The following is a 17759-nucleotide window of genomic DNA, read 5'->3' on the forward strand; positions in this document are numbered from 1 at the left end:
GCTGACTCTTACTTATAAATTCCCAGCTCAAAAATTCCTTCCCCCGGAAGCTTTCCCTGACTCTTAGGCTGAAATAAGTTGCCCTTCCTCCATATTTTCACAGCACCTGTGTTTATCCCATTTGCCATTTATCATAACACATCACAATGCTGGTTTAGCTATCTGTCTCCTCCACTAGAGTGTGAGTTAGGCGCTCGATAAATAGGTCTTAAGCAAATATACAGAGAAGAGAAACCCTGAAAGAACACACAATCCAGAATTCCCATTTACTTGACTTTGAGATACATACTTTGTAGCCAAGCAACCTTTATAAATCTGACGCAGGTAAATTATAAATGGTATTACATTCCTTGTAGAAGGCTATCAAAATGAAAAGTGTGAAGGGAAAACCAACTGTGATAAAACCTTGACCACAGATAATTCACGGCATGTAGAAGCCACACATAGGTGATAAACAACTGTTTGCCTTTGGGGATACTCGTTTGAGAAGTATCAGGCTGCCTTAGGTTACAGAGAACTAATCACTCATGCCCAGTTAGAGAATCTCTACTTTTTTGAATATATCATGCTCAGCCCCTATAATCTAGGCAGGACACCCCCTAAGCCAGAGGATCTCATTTTGAGAGACAGAGGAGTCATAGTGAAGACACCTGTGGACCATTTTCAGACTCCATATCCTTACCCTCTGGAGATTCTTTTCCAACTAGACCCTTACTTTCCATGACTGCCTGAAGCCATCCCAAATGACAACTGTCCTAAATTTAAAGGAGAAGAGATTCTAAAATCACCCTTCAGGGACGTCCCCAGTTGTCCAGTGGTTAAGATTTCGCCTTCCAAAGCAGTGGGTGTGGGTTCGATCCCTGGTTAGGGAGCTAAGACCCCCACATGACTTGTGGCCAAAAAACCAAACCAAAACAGAAGCAATATTGTAACAAATTCAATAAAGACCTTAAAAATAGTCCACATCAAAAAAAATCATTAAAAATTTTTTTAATTATCCTTCAGAGGAAAACAACACAGTTTACTAGTTAAGAGTAAAAACTCTGCAGGTATATTGCTTAAGTTCAAATATTAACTCAGTCTCAAAGCTGAGTGACTCTGGACAAATTACTTAAACTCTCTGTGCTTTAATTTCCACAAATAGGAGTAAAGGTAAATACCTTCTAGGGTTGTTGTGAGGATTAAGTGAAATAATGCTAGCAAAGTACTTGGCTCAGGGCCTAGCAAACAGTATGTACTTAATATAATCAACCTAATATTTAAAAGTAAAATTTGATCCAAAGTCCCCAAACTTTGACTATCAATTAGTCTTTATAAATGTCTACCCTCAAAGTCATCCACTAAAGCCTGAGCCTCTTAGCTAGCCCTCATGAGAAACGAAAACAGTCTTATTCCACATAATTTGCCTTGAAGGTCTAAGGACTCACATTAGACACCTTCACCCATGCTGGTGATGAACGCTTCAGGGGTTCCTAGGCTGCTCGAGTTATACCAGGCATTGAAAAATGCCAGGCTTGCGACTTCCCTGGGGGTCCACTGGTTAAGACTCTGTGCATCCAATGCAGGGGCATAGGGTCAATCCCTGGTCAGGGAACAAAGATCCCACATGCTGTGTTGCATAGTCAAAAAAAAAAAAAATGCCAGACTCAAATACAATAACAAAAATAATTATGATAATGGCTGACACTTATGAACCTTTACTATGTGCACTATATTAAGGATTTTACCTCTACTTCCTCACAACAGCCCTAACATGAGAGTCTTGTTATTGTCTCCATTTTACCTGTTAGGAAACTGAGACTTAGATGAATAAAAAAAAAAAAAAACACACAACTGTACAAACCACAGACAGGAAATGATAGAGTCAGGATTTGAACAAAAATTATCTGATGCCAAAACTCTGCCATCCTGCCCTCCTTCCCTATGGCTACTGTGAACAGCTTTCCATTTGACACCCCAGTTCCTAAAATGGGCAGAGACTGAAAGAAAGGCCACAGTTCCCTTCTAGTGGCTCCTTGAATATCATGAATTTTGTCTTCTGTCCAACTAGTTCAGAAGAGGAAGATTGCATGAATAGTAATAATAACAATAATATTATTAGTATTGCCTATGGATGCCACATCTTATTTCTAGAAGAGGCAATACTGGCTACTATAGTGGTAAAAGCAAAGACCATTATGTCAAAAATTCTCCATGTGGGCCCTGACTCTTCTACTTGACTATATAAACTTGGATAACTTAATCTCCCTAGACCTCAGATTCTTTATCCATAAAATGGGAATGATAATAACACTGGCCTTACTGGACCAATTCGAGAATTAAATGAGAAGATACAAATTTTCACGCACTGCTGGTAGGAGTGCAACTGAGACCATCATCCTGAAGCACAAGCTTAGTGGAATTAAATACGCACCTACTCTCCGACCCAACAACCCTGCTCTGAGGTACATACCCAAGGAAACTGTCTCCCAAGTCCATGAAGAGGCCCATATGAGGGCAATCAACACAGCACTGCTTGGGGTAGGAAGAAGTTGGAGGCAACCTAAGCATCTATTACTAGAGGAACATATAAGTAAAATGTACTGTATGGATGCAATGGAATATTAAACAGCAAAGATAATGAAGTAGATTTACCCACAGCAGCATGGGGAAATCCTAGAAACAATTTTGCTGCTGCTGCTGCTGCTGCTAAGTCGCTTCAGTCGTGTCTGACTCTGTGCGACCCCTTAGACGGCAGCCCACCAGGCTCCTCTGCCCATGGGATTTTCCAGGCAAGAGTACTGGAGTGGGTTGCCATTGCCTTCTCCAGAAACAATGTTAAGTGGAAAAGTAAAAAGCAGGATGAGGTATACAGCACAATGTCATTTATGTACAATTAAAAAACCAAAATAACACTGTATATTTTTAAGAATAGACAAATATCTGCTAAAACTGTACAGATCATATCATTCCTCTGTTCAAAACCTTTCACTGGTTTCTCTTAATATTCATAATATAAGGGCTTCCCTTGTGGCTCAGCTGGTAAAGAATCCTCCTGCACTGTGGGCGACCTGGGTTCAATCCCTGGGTTGGGAAGATCCCCTGGAGAAGGGAAAGGCTACCCATTCCAGTACTCTGGCCTGGAGAATTCCATGGACTGCATAGTCCATGGGATCACAAAGAGTTGGACACGACTGATCAACTTTCACTTTCAGATTATAAAGTCTGTGGGCTTCCCTCGTGGCTCAGACAGTAAAGAATCTGCCTGCAATGCAGGAGACCCAGGTTCAAACCCTGAGTTGGAAAGATCCTCTGGAGAAGGAAATGGCAACCCACTCCAGTATTCTTGGCTGGAGAATCCCATGGACAGAGGAGCCTGGAGAGCTACAGTCCATGGGGTCACAAAGAGTGGGACACGACTCAGTGACTCACACACACACACATGTAGTCTGTACTTCTGATGGCCTGCAAACTCCTACGTTATTTTGCCGCTGATCCAGCTACCTCTCAGTCTTGTTTCTCTCTCTTCTCACTCATTTTGCTCTGGCCCCTTGCCTCCTACCATTCTGGCCCCCTAACACACCAGGCAAGATTCTACTTCAGGGCCTTTGCACTTGCTGTCTCCTATGCTAGACCACTCTTACCCCAGGCATCCATATGGTTGTTCCCTTACCGGCATTTGGTGAAACAGCACCTAATTAGTAAGGCCTTTCTTAATCACCCCACATAAAACTTTATTCTGCTCACAACCACCCACAATCCAATTTATCCCCTGCCCTTTTTGTTCCATAGCGCTTATCACTCTTTAAGTTACTATATGTTATTTAATTTGTTCATGATTTGTTCTAGAATGTAAGCTCCACAAAGGACAGAATTTTGTATAGTTTTGTTCATGACTATTCCCAGAACCTGCAACTGCCTGACACGTAGTCAGCACTGTACATTTGTAGAATGGGTGAGTAAATCTAAATAAACACATAGAGCATGGATTGGAAGAAGGTTTATGAAATGCACCAAAGCAGGTGCTTGTTGTTTTCATTCTGTCTGCCCTCTGATGGAAGAGGATAAGGGGCTTCTGGAAGCTTCCTGGTGGGAGGGCATGGCTGTGGGTAAAACTGGGTCTTGCTCTGGTGGGCAAAGCCATGTTCAGTAAAACTTCAACCCAATTTTCTGCTGATGGGTGGGGCCAAACTATGATAGGTGTAATGGAGGTAATGGTGACCTCCTTCAAAAGGACTTAGGCCAGGATGCTGTGCCTCCCAGGACTGTTGTAATCAGTACCCCTGACCCCGCGGCAGGCCACTGTTGACCCATGCCTCCGCCGGAGACTCCCGGGAACTCACAGGCAAGTCTGGTTCAGGCTCTTGTGCGGTCACTGCTTCTTTCTCCTGGGCCCTGGTGTGCATAAGGTTTTGTTTGTGCCTTCCAAGAGTCTCTTTCTCTGGGGTTCTCAGTCCTTTTGCTGGCTCCCCAGGTTGGGATATCTATTGTGGGCCCTAGAACTTTTGCAACAGTGCAAGAACTTCTTTGGTATAATTGTTCCCCAGTTTATGGATCGTCTGCTCGGCGGCTCTATAGTGGAGCTAATGGTGACCTCCTCCAAGAAGACTTATGCCACAGGCCACAACCCCCAGTCCTGCTGCAGTCAGAGCCCATGTCCCTGCAGCAGGTCACTGCTGACCCGTGCCTTCACAGGACACACTCAAACACTCAAAGGCAGGTCTGGCTCAGTCTCTTGTGGAATCACTGCTCCTTTCCTGGGTCCCAGTGTGCTCAAGGTTTGCCCTCCAAGCATCTCTGACAGGTCTGAGATTTCATTCTAAACACGATTGTGCCCTTCCTACCATCTTGTTGGGGCTTCTTTGCCCTTGGACACGGGGTATCTTTTTTTGGTGGGATCTAACATTCTCCTTGGAAGAAAAGCTATGGCAAAACTAGAGAACATATTAAAAAGCAAAGCTATCACTTTGCTGACAAAGGTATGTATAGTCAAAGCTATGGTTTTTCCAGTAGTTATGTATGGATGTGAGATTTGGGCCATGAAGAAGGCTGAGTGCCAAAGAATTGATGCTTTTGAACTGTGGTGTTGGAGAAGACTCTTGAGAGTCCCTTGGACCACAAGATCAAACCAATCAATCCTAAAGGAAATCAACCCTGAATATTCACTGGAAGGACTGATGCTGAAGCTGAAGCTCCAATACTTTGGCCACCTACTGCGAAGAGCCAACTCATTGGAACAGACCCTGATGGTGGGAAAGATTGAAGGCAAAAGGAGAAGGTGGTGGCAGAGGATGAGATGATTAGATAGTCAGATAGCATCACTGACTCAATGGACATGAGTTTGAGCAAGCTCCAGGAGTAGGTGAAGGACAGGGAACCCTAGCATATTGTTGTCCATGGGGTCACAAAAAGTCCAACACGACAGAGCAACTGAACAACAACAAAAGCAGGTGCCTCCAGTAAGGAGAAATGAGAATAGAGATGGGGGATGAAAAGGAAAAACAGAATGAATTGGAAAGGGGCCTGACATAAATGGATGATGCTAATGTGCCATGAACTGGAGGGAGGTGAGTGACTCAATTCTATGCCCTTGAGGGTCAATAAAGGAACTGAATGAGATGATGCAGTGAGAGTACCAGGTGCAGAGCCTGATGAAAGGCAGCTATACAGCTGACTGAAACTGAAGAGGACTCAGAATCCTGTAGATGTCAGGATGTGGAGTGTACAAAGAAGGACTACCAGCTAGAAAGAAGGGGAAAATTAGTACCCTCCTACTAGCACCCTGGGTACCCCTTTCCCATCTCCCAGTTTCTCTTTCTCTTTCCATCTACTTCATCTGTCTTGCAGGCTCCAGCAATTGGCACTAAGGATGCTTATACCCCATTTCTGTCTGTGGAACTATGCTCAGTCACCTACCTCTCAATAAAGAGTAGAACAGTGGTTCTTAACAATTTTTTAATCACAGGCCCCTTGGAGGCTACTCACCTCAGCAAGATGTTACACACTCCTCTGAAGTCCATCCATGAACCCTGAGCAACAACCCAGATGAGGAACCTCTAAATGGCAGATTCGGAGGTGGACAAGATTTTGCTCATTTCTGTTTTCCTCAACTTTGTTACTCAGGGAGGTCCTTGGGCCCCTCCCTCTTTTACTGAAAATGAGTGAAAATAGATAGACCTACAGACAAAGTATGAAGATACCAGGGAGGCAACCTAAAGAACAGAACAAATGGGAAACTATTATGTGTAAAATGGGCTTCCCAGGTGGCGCGAGTGGTAAAGAACTCTCCTGCAACACAGGAGACACAAAAGATGCCAAACACAAATTGATCCCTGGGTCAGGAAGATCCCCTGGAGGGGGGCATGGCAACCCACTCCAGTAATTCTTGCCTGGAAAATCCCATGGACAGAGAAGCCTGGCGGGCTATAGTCCATAGGGTGACAGTTGGACATGACTGAAGCAACTTAGCATTCACGCACACATGTATAAAATAAGCTACAAGGATACATTGTACACCACAGGAAATATAGCCAATATTTTATAATAAATATAAGTGGAGTATAAGCTTTAAAAATTGTGAATCACTATATTGTACACCTGTAACTTATAATATTGTACAGCAACTATACTTCAATAAAAAATGAGAATTAAACAATCACATTTTATTACTCAAACTGAAGCAAGTAGAACAAACAAACAACCAACTCTACAGAAGAAAAAACAAACGTGCTTTTTTAGAGGAATCCTGAGAAATCCTACCTTCAAGCCATCCTATAACAATAAGTAGAAACATCTTCCTTAAATGCAATGTTCAGAAATCCTCTTTCCTTGTGCAATAATCTGCAAATAGTCCAATTATTCCAAATATTCCAATAATCTGGAATTCACTCCAGACTCTACAACTTTAGCTGTCAAACCCTTCCCTGATTCTACCTCCTCCCCACCCTCAGGCCCATTATTTCATTCCTAACTCAGCTCCTCATGTCTTGACTTACACTCTATACAATGAGACTTCAGCCTGTGGGAGTGACTCACTCTGTCCAGGATGCCCTCCTCATGCCTTTCTATCCAGTCTTGACCCTACAGATCCTCTCAACCCTACTCTACCACCTTCCCTGCCATCCTACAAAGCCCTTTCTAAATCATTCTGAACTGTGGCGTTGGAAAAGACGCTTGAGAGTCCCTTGGACTGCAAGGAGATCCAACCAGTCCATCCTAAAGGAAATCAGTCCTGAATATTCATTGGAAGGACTGATACTGAAGCTGAAACTCCAATACTTTGGCCACCTGATGCAAAGAATTGACATTGGAAAAGACCCTGATGCTGGGAAAGATTGTGGGCAGGAGGAGAAGGGGAGGAGGGAGGATGAGATGGTTGGATAGCATCACCGACTCGATGGACATGAGTTTGGACAGGCTCCGAGAGTTGGTGGTGGACAGGGAGGCCTGACATGCTGCAGTCCATGGGGTTGCAAAGAGTCGGACATGACTGAGTAACTGAACTGAAACCATTCTGATTCCTCAATCTCCAGCCTTCCTCCCCAGTTCACTGGCCCTGAGAGCTCGCCCTGATGCTCAGCTGAAATAAATATTCCCTTCTGTCTAGTGGAGTCCTGGGTGTGGCCCTTAAATTCCTTTATAGTCTAAAAGCTCCCAACGGGCCTCCTCCTTCTGAATTCCACATTCCCATCCCCAAACCTCTCTACCCAGGATATGGATCTGCTCATAATTGTACCACGCAACAAAAAGGGGAGTTTAGGACAGAGAAATGAATATATAGATGTATCAATTGACTACTAAATCTTAAGATTCCTAGAAGTAGGAAAAAAAAAAATTTAAGAGAGAAAAAGAGCCAGACAGAGGTGGAAACAAGAGTCTAGAACATGCCTGATCATCTATTTCAAGAGTATTTCCTAAGTATATTTCCTAAGGAGGGCCCTGGGCCTGTGAAGCTCTGTTTAATTAGGAAAGTCCCTCCCAAAGGAGGTGCTTGGCACAGGGGAACTACTTAAAGAAATGCAGAGAGAGGCCAGGGAACAGGAAGCCAGCTTGTATGAATTCCATAATGCCCCCGGCTCCCTCCTTCCCTCTCCCTCCGCCCGCCACCTGCCCCCGCCCTTCGCCACCCCCCACCCCCCATCCCCCCTATCCCTCCCCCACCCCCCCACCCCTCGCCCCACCAGCTTCCCTGTGTTTCAGTCTCTGAGATCATTCCAAACTCCAAAACAAAAGTTCCATCCCAAGTAGCCAAGAAAACTCCTGTCAAATCCAACAATCCACCCACTAAATTGCAGGCTGTCCTCCTTTCCCAGCCAGCCCCACCCACTTTCCTTCGTCCTGGAGGTCACTGTGTTCTCTTCTGTCTCTAAGAAGGGCACTGCCCTTCCTCTGGACCTTTCCTTTTCAAAACATTTGTCCCAGGCAATAAGTCCCACTGGTTCCCTTTGGTTGGGTGTTAAGAATACTGCCAGTCAGGAAGTTTGGCCTCCTTGCTCCTGCTGAATAGCTTCAAATGTAGTTTGGATCTGAGTTGCTTTGCTAGAAGTTTAATAAAGACTTGAGAGGGGAAGGCTAATTAGGTTATTAATTATTTCCAGGTCTCAAAGTGTCAAAGAAGTGAACTTTAAATGTCACATTTTCAGAGACTGTATCAATCCTCTGTAGGCAAGTATAGCTCCTTTTCTTATTTATTCATATTTTTTGGCCACACCACACAGCATGTGGGATCTTAGTTCCCTGGCCAGGGATTGAACCCGGGCCCCCTGCATTGGAAGCTTGGAGTCTTAACCACTGGACCACCAGGGAAGTCTCTACAGCTTCTTTCCTGATTCCAACTATATGAGTTCTCTTATCCTCCTTAAAATTTCCAGAGAATGAAACTCCCAAAACCAATCAAACCAGTGTCTCCCAACAAACAAATATAAAGTTTCTGGATATCTGGTAGTCCCCAGAGTTTCCAAAGTCCTAACTTGAACATCCTTACAACTCTGGTAGGGGGCAGCCAGGAATTGAAGAGCAGAGACTTTGAGTTCAGGGTGAGAGCTTTAAATAATCATGAGTGTGCTACATGTAGTAGACTAGGGCTTCCCAGGGGGCGTGAATTGTAAAGCATCCACCTGCCAATGCAGGAGATGCAAGAGACTCGGGTTCCATCTCTGGGGTCAGGAAGATCCCTGAAATCACATTCTCACCTGGAGAATTCCATGGACAGAAGAGCCTGACTGGCTACAGTCCATGGGGTCCCAAAGAGTCGGACACGACTAAGTGACTAACACTTTCACTTTCATGTAGTAGACCAACACTTCCAAACTGACAACAGCTGAGAATACATTTATGAGGGTAAATAGGGCAAAAGCCACCATGAAAATGTCCAAATCTCATATCCAAGGTTAGAAGAAAGTAGTTGATCAAGCCAAATGAAAAAGGAAATCTTCCCGTTTCTTTTCTGTTTGCACATGCTCTGTCTCTAGTCATAGTCATGGTCGTTCATTCATTCAACAACTACTTACTGACCCCCAAGTATTCAACACCGAAGACACAGCAAAGAAACCACAAAATCCCTCCACTCAAGCTGTTTACGTTCCTGCAGGGGGAAGCAGACAGTAAACAAGTAAGTGAAAAGAATATATTGGGTTATATATACCCAGCCTAATACATTGTGTTGGACTGCAATCAGTGCTGCCTAGAAAAACGAAGCAAGAAAGGTCAGGGTGGAAAATGCAACATTAAAATGGGTTGGTCCAAGAAGGCCCCACTGAGAAGATGACATTTCACCGAAATCAGAAGCAGGTAAGAGAACACACCACAGTGCAGATCTCAGAGAAGAGCAAGTACAAAGACTTTGGCCATTTTTTAATGATTTTTTTATTATGGTAAAATATATATAACATAGGGCTGCCCTGGCAGCTCAGAAGTAAAGAATCCACCTGCAAAATGCAGGAGACCTGAATTCTATCCCCAGGTTGGGAAGATCCCCTGAAGAAGAGAATAGCTGCCCATTCCAGTTTTCTTGCCTGGAAAATTCCACGAACAGAGGAGCCTAGCGGGCTACAGTCCACAGGGTCACAGAGTTGGACATGACTGAATGACTAAGACTTTCACTTTCGTACATAACATAACATTACCATTTGAGCCTTTCCTCAGTGCGCAGGCCTATGGCATTGTCTATTCACACTGTTGTGCCACCTTCACCACCATCCATCTCCACAGTTTTTCATCTTCCTAAACTGAAATTCTGCATCCATTAAACAGTAACTCCCCACCTCCTCCTTCCCCAGCCCCTGTCAACCACCATTCTACTTTCTTTCTCTATGAATTTGACCTTGCTAAGGACCTCATACAAGATGAATCATCCAATATTGTCTTTTTGTGATTGGCTTATTTCACTTAGCATAATGTCAGGGTTCATCCAAGATGTAGCATGTACCAGAATGTCCTTCCTTTTTAAGGCTGAGTAATATTCCATTGTATGTACATACCACATTTTAAAAATTTATCTGTTGACGGGTGTTTGGGTTGCTTCACCTTTTGACTATTATGCATAGTGCTGCTATGAACACAGGGGCTCAAATATGTTTTTGAGTCTCTGCTTTCAATTCTTTTTTTAAATATTTATTTATTTATTTGGCTATGCCAAGTCTTAATTGCGGCACATAGGACCTACTAGTTGTGTCATGTGGGATCTAGTTCCTTGACAAGGGATTGACCTCAGGCCCCCTACACTGGGAGCACACAGTCTTAGCCACTAGACCACCAGGGAAGTTCCCCTGCTTTCAGTTCTTTTGAATACATACCCAGAAGTGGGAATGCTGGATCATGCGGTAATTGTATATTTAATTTTTTGAGAATCATCATGCCATTTTTCCACAGCAGCTGCCCCATTTCACATTTACATCAGCAGTGCACAAGAGTTCCAATTTCTCCACATCCTCAGCAACACTTGTTGTTTTCTGGTTTTTTAATAATACCCATCCCAGTGGGTGTAAGGCAGTACTGCCTATTTTTGAGGAGTAACAAGGAGGCCCATGAGGCTGGTGCAGAGTGAAGCAGAAGCAGCAGGGAGTAAGGTAAGAGAGAAAGCAGGAGGCCAGATCCTTCTCGGGCTCAGTAGGGCCTGAGAGTCACTGTGAAGAGTGTGGCTTTTACTTTGGGTGTGATGGGAACCCTAAATAAAGTGACAGTTTCATAGGTTGGCTACCGACTTTCACATTCTTTGAGCTAAGTATTTGGCTCTCAGACTAAGGAATAGTCCTCCAGGGTCTGAAAACGAGGCTTGGAGAGAAATTAGATGTCTGGTGCTTCTGACAACACAATGGGGACTACACAAGCTGAGATTCTCCCATCTGCCTCTTTTTCTAGGTACCAAAGAAGAGATGTCATCCATCCCTCCATGGGAGATGAACACGATGGACTGCTTTCATGGAAGTTGTTCCCTTTATGGATTATCTTTAGCCAGGATTCCACCACTTAAAAATCAAATAAGAGTCATCTTGGTATCATTCGCTCTTTCAGGGTATCCCCTCCATGATTGCAGATAATCAAGCACTGACATGGAGAGAAAGGGCACTTTTTCCAGAAACTGGTACCATTGAGGGCTGCAAAGACACGGGTGGGTGGACTCTCAGAAAAGGCACAGGAACAGTGTGAACCAGGCACTCACAACCTTGCAGAATTAAACAGATGAATTCAGTCCCAAGCCCCAGAAGCCTCAGAAAGGATTGTCAGAAATGTCAGAGATGATAAGAGCTAGGGAGAGAAAGGGCCCCAAAGGGAAGCCTGAAAACACATTTTTGAGAGGCAAAGAGTACCTCTCATAACCTCGCTTCCCCCAGGCGACAGGGATGAAAGCTTCAACATCAAAATGAGCAGTCCAAGGAGTTATAGATTTCCTCAACAATAAATAATCTGCAGAGAATGGCTGCCTAACCAACATTTATAAATGTTAGAAAATACTCACTTGTGTTGGGGCTGGGAGGGGTGGGGGGAATGGAAGGTGGAGAAGGAGAGAGTTATGGGGTTGTCCCCTCTGGGAAAGGAGGAGGGCCAGAAATCAGTTTTCACTATGGCATTCTTAGGATTCAAATGGGGAGGGACGTATGGTAAAATCTGGAAACTTAAGTAACTACTTTCTCTCCACAAGAAAACAGGCCATGTACTCCTAGGTTCTGTTGTCTTTCTTTCCATCAGAAACCACCTCATTCATCCTCTCATCTGAACCCAGTGCAATCACCACCCACCACCACCACCCAGGGTAGAGACACCACTGCTCGCCTCATATCATAGACCCCAGTTCATTTCCCTTCTCTGTGGTCTCATCACAGAGGTCTTGGATTACCTTTTTTAAGCCCCATTTATGATTAAAGTGGGACAAGGATAGAGGAGAAGGCTGCTCTTCTCCCTCTGTTCAAGTAGAAAAATAATGGACCTAAGTGGCAATGAAAGTTTTAGGTCACTCATTAAGCATCTTCTAAACGCAAGTCCTGAGAGTCCCTTGGACAGCAAGAAGTTCAAACCAGTCAATCCTAAAGGGCCTCAACCCTGAATATTCATTGGAAGGACTGATGCTGAAGCTGAAGCTCCAATACTTTGGCCACCTGATGCGAAGAGCCAACTCACTGAAAAAGACCTTGATGCTGGAAAAGATTGAAGGCAGAAGGAGAAGAAGGCAACAGAGGATAAGATGGTTGGATGGCCTCACCAATTCAATGAACATGAACTTGGGCAAATTCCAGGAGATGGTGAGCGACAGGAAGGCCTGGCATGCTCCTCTCCATGGGGTTGCAAAGAGTCCAGCACAACTTAGCAACTGAACAACAATAGACGCCAGTCATTGTGCTTGGTATGACAGGCACAGCAGGAAGGAAAAAGATAGTCCTTGCCTACATGGTACTCACCATCTTTAAGTAAAGTTCTTATAACAGACTTGTGGTGGCCAAGAGGGAAGGGGGTGAGGGAAGGATGGGAGGGTGTGAGAGCAGAATGAGTGGGAAGTTTAGAATTAACAGATGGAAACTATTATACTTAGGATGGATAAACAAGGTCCTACTGTATAGCACAGGGAACTCTATTCAATATCTTGTGATAAACCATAATGGAAAATAATATGAAAAAGAATGTATATAACTGAATCACTTTGCCATACAACAGAAAGTAACACAACATTGTAAATCAACTATACGTCAATAAAATTTTTAAAAGAATGTTCTTATATAATGCTGGTGGTAGTTTAGTCGCTAAGTTGTGTCCAACTTTTGCAACACCATGGACTGTAGCCTGCCAGGCTCCTCTGTCCATGGGATTCTCCAGATAAGAATACTGGGTTGCCATTTCCTTCTCCAGGGGATCTTCCCAACCCAGGAATCGAACCTGGTCTCCCGCATTGCAGGCAGATTCTTTACTGACTGAGCTATGAGGGAAGCTCTTTTCCTATATAATATCCTGCCCAAACTGTGTAACCTGAATCTAACGATGAAAACAATCAGTCCACAAAACACCATTCTGCAAAAAGCTGACTTTTTTTAAAAAATTAATTTATTTAGGCTGAGAAAGTGGAAGCATTTATCACTCAGTCATGTCTGATTCTTTGTAACTCCATGGACTATATCCTCCCAGGCTCCTCTGCCCATGGAATTCTCCAGGCAAGAATACTGGAGTGGGTAGCCAATCTCTTCTCCAGGGAATCTATTTAGGCTGTGGCATGCAGGATCTTTTCTTTTTTTTTCCCTTAGTTGTAGCATGTGGGATCCAGCTCCCTGACCAAAGATCAAACCATGGCCCCTGAATTGGGAGTGTAGAGTCTTAGCCACTGGACCACCAGTGGAGTTCCCAGAAAGTTGACTTTCTACAGAACAATTGACCTGTAATCTTCAAAACTGTCAGTCAAGAACTACCGGTTGAGGAACTATTCCAGATTAAAGGAGAATAAAGAGACATGACAATGAAAAGCAATGCATAACCCTACATTGGACCTGGACTGGGGAGAAACATTTTATAATAAAAAAAATTATTGAACAATTAGCAAAATTTGAATATGGAGTGTATTAGTATTTCATATATATGTATATATAGAAGAGAGAGGATGAAATGTGGTAAAGTATGAAAAATTGGTCAATTATGGTTAAAGGTAAGTGGGTGTTAATTATACTGTTCTTGGAAACTTTTCTCTACAACTGATATTTTTCAAACTAAAAAGTCAGGAGGAAATCAAGAAATCTCGATTGTAAAGGTTATGAAGTCTCCTTCCCTGAACAACCTTCATAAACAAGCTTGCCATCATTTTTGTTTGGAACAAATCCCACCCAGAACAATCTAGCCCCAAATCAGGAACTTAGATCAGAGGGGTGGGTGGGAGGATAGAACTCCTTTGTCTTTGATTTACAACCAAAATTGTCAGCAAGTAAAAATACCTAGAAAGAAACCACAACCTTGGCTCATGTTAGTATAGTTATAAAAACTACATACTGTTATTGTCATTTTGTGGGACTAACACAAATTAATAAATCAGGGCCCTAGACTTGAACTCTGTGAGGCACTGGGGAAAGAGTTGCAAAAGCTGGAGGCAAAGAAAAATGGTATCTGAAAAAGAGATATACCAGGCATATGTGCAAGAATTACAGAAACCTGAAGAGGGAGGTGAAAGAGAATCAGAATTTTGCTGAACTGCAAGTAATGCACATATGTTATTTCATCTAACCCCATAACAACTCAATGAAATAAGTATTATTATTCCACTTCACAGACTGAGATTAAATTACTTTCCCAAGATCATATAGCCAATAAAAAGAAGTGTTGGAATTTGAACTTGGTTCTTTGTAACTTCAAAGCCCATGTTCTTTCTACTGAGCACTCTGCCTCCACAAAGAGTAAAATTAATGGTTATTATTGGATAATTTGAGCCAGTTCTTATCCTAGTGCCCAAGTCAGCCTGTCAGTGTCTTCCTTTTCCTCCCTAACAGACAATGATGGGCATGGGCTGGAAGTAGCTGGATTATTGAATCTGAAAGCTCCATATAAACCACCTGCTAAAATCCTAATCCAACCAAGGGCCAAAATGTCTCCAGATTTTGCTCTCAGATGCCATGAAAGGCAATTCCAAAACATCCCTGTAGCCATTCCAATAATTTTCAGGTGCAATTTTACATTTAATTACAATTCCTACCCACAACTCTAACCCATCTCCTCTAGTTTGACTTTTAATGGAAATATATAATAGGATAATATTAATACATATATGTGCTTAGTCACTCAGTCATGTCTGACTCTTTTTGACCCATGAACGAGCCTGCCCAGCTCATCTGTCCATGGGGATTCTGAAATACTGGATTCAGAATACTAGAGTGGGTGGCCATGCCCTTCTCCAGGGGACCTTTCTGACCCAGGGATCAAAGCCAAGTTTCCCGTATTGCAGGTGGATTCTTTACCAACTGAACCACGGAGGAAGCCCAATACATTTCTAGATGTCTATATGTCACCCTTCTTTTTTTGTTTGTTTGTTTTAGTTTAGTGTTTTTTTTTTTTTTCCATTTTTTGGCCATGCATGGCATGTGAGATCTTAGTTTCCCCACCAGGGATCAAACCCATGCCCCCCTGCAGTGGGAACGTGGTGTCTTAACCACTGGACCACCAGGGAAGTCCCTATATGTCACCTTTCTGAGACTCCTTTTATCATACTATTCCAAATCTTTTCTGTTCACTACCTCATTCTTGAGAAGAACAAAACCACCTTCAGTTCAGGCTAGGAAGGACTAGAGAAAGAAATGAAACCTTATTCTCTTTGGCTAAAGGAAGATGAGGGTGGGGAAAAAGACAATTTTTAAAATGGGAGCCCAATGGCAGGAGGATGGTTGCAACTTCCCTGACAATCTAAATACCTCCAGATTTGGCCTTCCTAAACCTCAACCATCACCCAAGGCTTCCAGATGCTGCCGGCACACACCGTTAAGAAACATCTGTCACAAAGGACAGCCCCAAATGGGACAAAGGAGAGCAGGAAGGCAGACGGTGCCAGTTTAATGAGGATGGTTTAACAAAACATCTTTTAAGCTTCCTAATTCACTTGGCCATTTGCTCCCTAGACTTGGCTGCCAATCAGGAGCAGACTGGAAACGTTTGCCAGAGAACAGCAATCTCTTCCTTATCCTTAACCCAGAAGAACTCAGGATTACAAAAATGTCAACATGTCACTCTAAAACATGATTAACCCCACTCCAGAGCTACAAATTCATGATGATTCTGGGGGAAAGGACTTCAGCTACATCACCTTGATCACTGCGGTTAGACTGTTGGTGACCAGAGATCAGACTTGGTAGAATATAAAAATAAGCATTAGTGTTCCCATCATAACCCATGTCTGTGCCCAGCTCTGAGCTCATAACACCTAGAACATTCTTAATACTTATTAATCATCCATAGAAATAAGCACAAAGGCCGATGGACTTCAGACATCAGCATAGACCTCTTGGTCTTATATGGATCTCCTCATGATTTTGTAAAGGTTATTATAGTGTATGGACTTTGGATAAGAAATAATGGGTATTTGGAAATTCTATGAGTATAGGAAGATCAACAGAGAAAATAAAGGACTGTCTTTCCATTTTAGTTTCACAAGGAGCAAGGCTCTAGATATGCCCAAAGACAGGGAATTGGCAAAGGAACATCTAAGGATCCTAATTTTATTCAGGGAAATTGCATTACAATTTAGATTAAACCTCAGGAATTTTACCTGAAACCACTGGTTTCAGATATTTGGGGATCACCAACCTAGCTCTCAATTCAATTCAGCTAACATGAAGTCACTTAAACACTCAGCACGTTGTCCCCACTATCTATCCAGTAGGTTCCTATAGCTGGCAAATACTGTGTATCCAGGGCCAGCCTCCTGCCAGACTCTCTGGTCCACCCTCCTGGTCCCTAAAATTGGACATTCTGAACTATGAGCTGCTCTCAGATCCCACTCAGATTCCCCTAGCAGGCATCAGAGAGTGCTGCCCTTCCTTGAAGCAGAAGACAGCCCTAAATCACGACCGCCCTGACTGCTGCATTGCAGCAGATAACTGAAGTGTGAGTGCCCTCTACCCTCCTTCTAGAAAATGACACGTTCCTCAAGTCTAAAAAAGACACACGCACACACACACACACTCCCACACACACACACACACACCCCTTCTCCCAACCAGACCTGCAGTTTCCTGATCTCTGCTGAATCTGAACTTCTATAATGGTATTTTCAGGACTTTCTTTTTGCTGTTCTTCTATCACGTACTCCTACTATTAACCTTCTCCGTGGCTCTCTACTTGAACAGGACAAACCTTTCCCACACATGAACACTTCACTGTCCTTCACAGGACCACCCTCGCACAGACTGTCCCTCTCTGCCTAGAATACCCTCCTTCCAAACCTTTTTCAACATGACCCTTCTTCGGGAAGCGTCTCTAGCCACACCTACAGGTATTTGATCTCTCCAGTATGTTCTCTCTGCTCCGTCTCCCCTCGTTAGGGTCCAGTGGTATAACTCACTAGAACTTGGCACTGGGAGAACAGACAGTTGGGGAAAAGAGCAGGAGCCGTGAACGGTGACACGGAGCTGAGGAACACGGCTTCTGCCTGAGGAAGCTTCCGCTGACTTCTCCTTCCCGCTGAAGCCTGAGGTACAAACAGTCAACTGGGCACAGGCCGGGAAAAGTAAATTCCCGTGACAAAGTGAAAGTACAAAGGGAATAACCCAAATTATCTGAGACAAAGCACATTATCTGTGACGTTTTTCATTTGCCCCAGTGTCATC

The 17759-nt window shown here is 43.5% G+C and overlaps 1 non-coding gene across 1 annotated transcript; it reads right to left on the minus strand.

The window, feature by feature from the left end:
• Positions 1–8711: 8711 nt before the first annotated feature.
• TRNAW-CCA lies at positions 8712–8784 on the minus strand. The gene has a single exon. It is a non-coding gene; the product is annotated as a tRNA-Trp (tRNA).
• Between the last annotated feature and the right edge of the window lie 8975 nt (positions 8785–17759).

The sequence above is a fragment of the Cervus elaphus genome, chromosome 3 (genome assembly GCF_910594005.1).
Source record: "Cervus elaphus chromosome 3, mCerEla1.1, whole genome shotgun sequence".
Classification (NCBI taxonomy): Eukaryota; Metazoa; Chordata; class Mammalia; order Artiodactyla; family Cervidae; genus Cervus; species Cervus elaphus.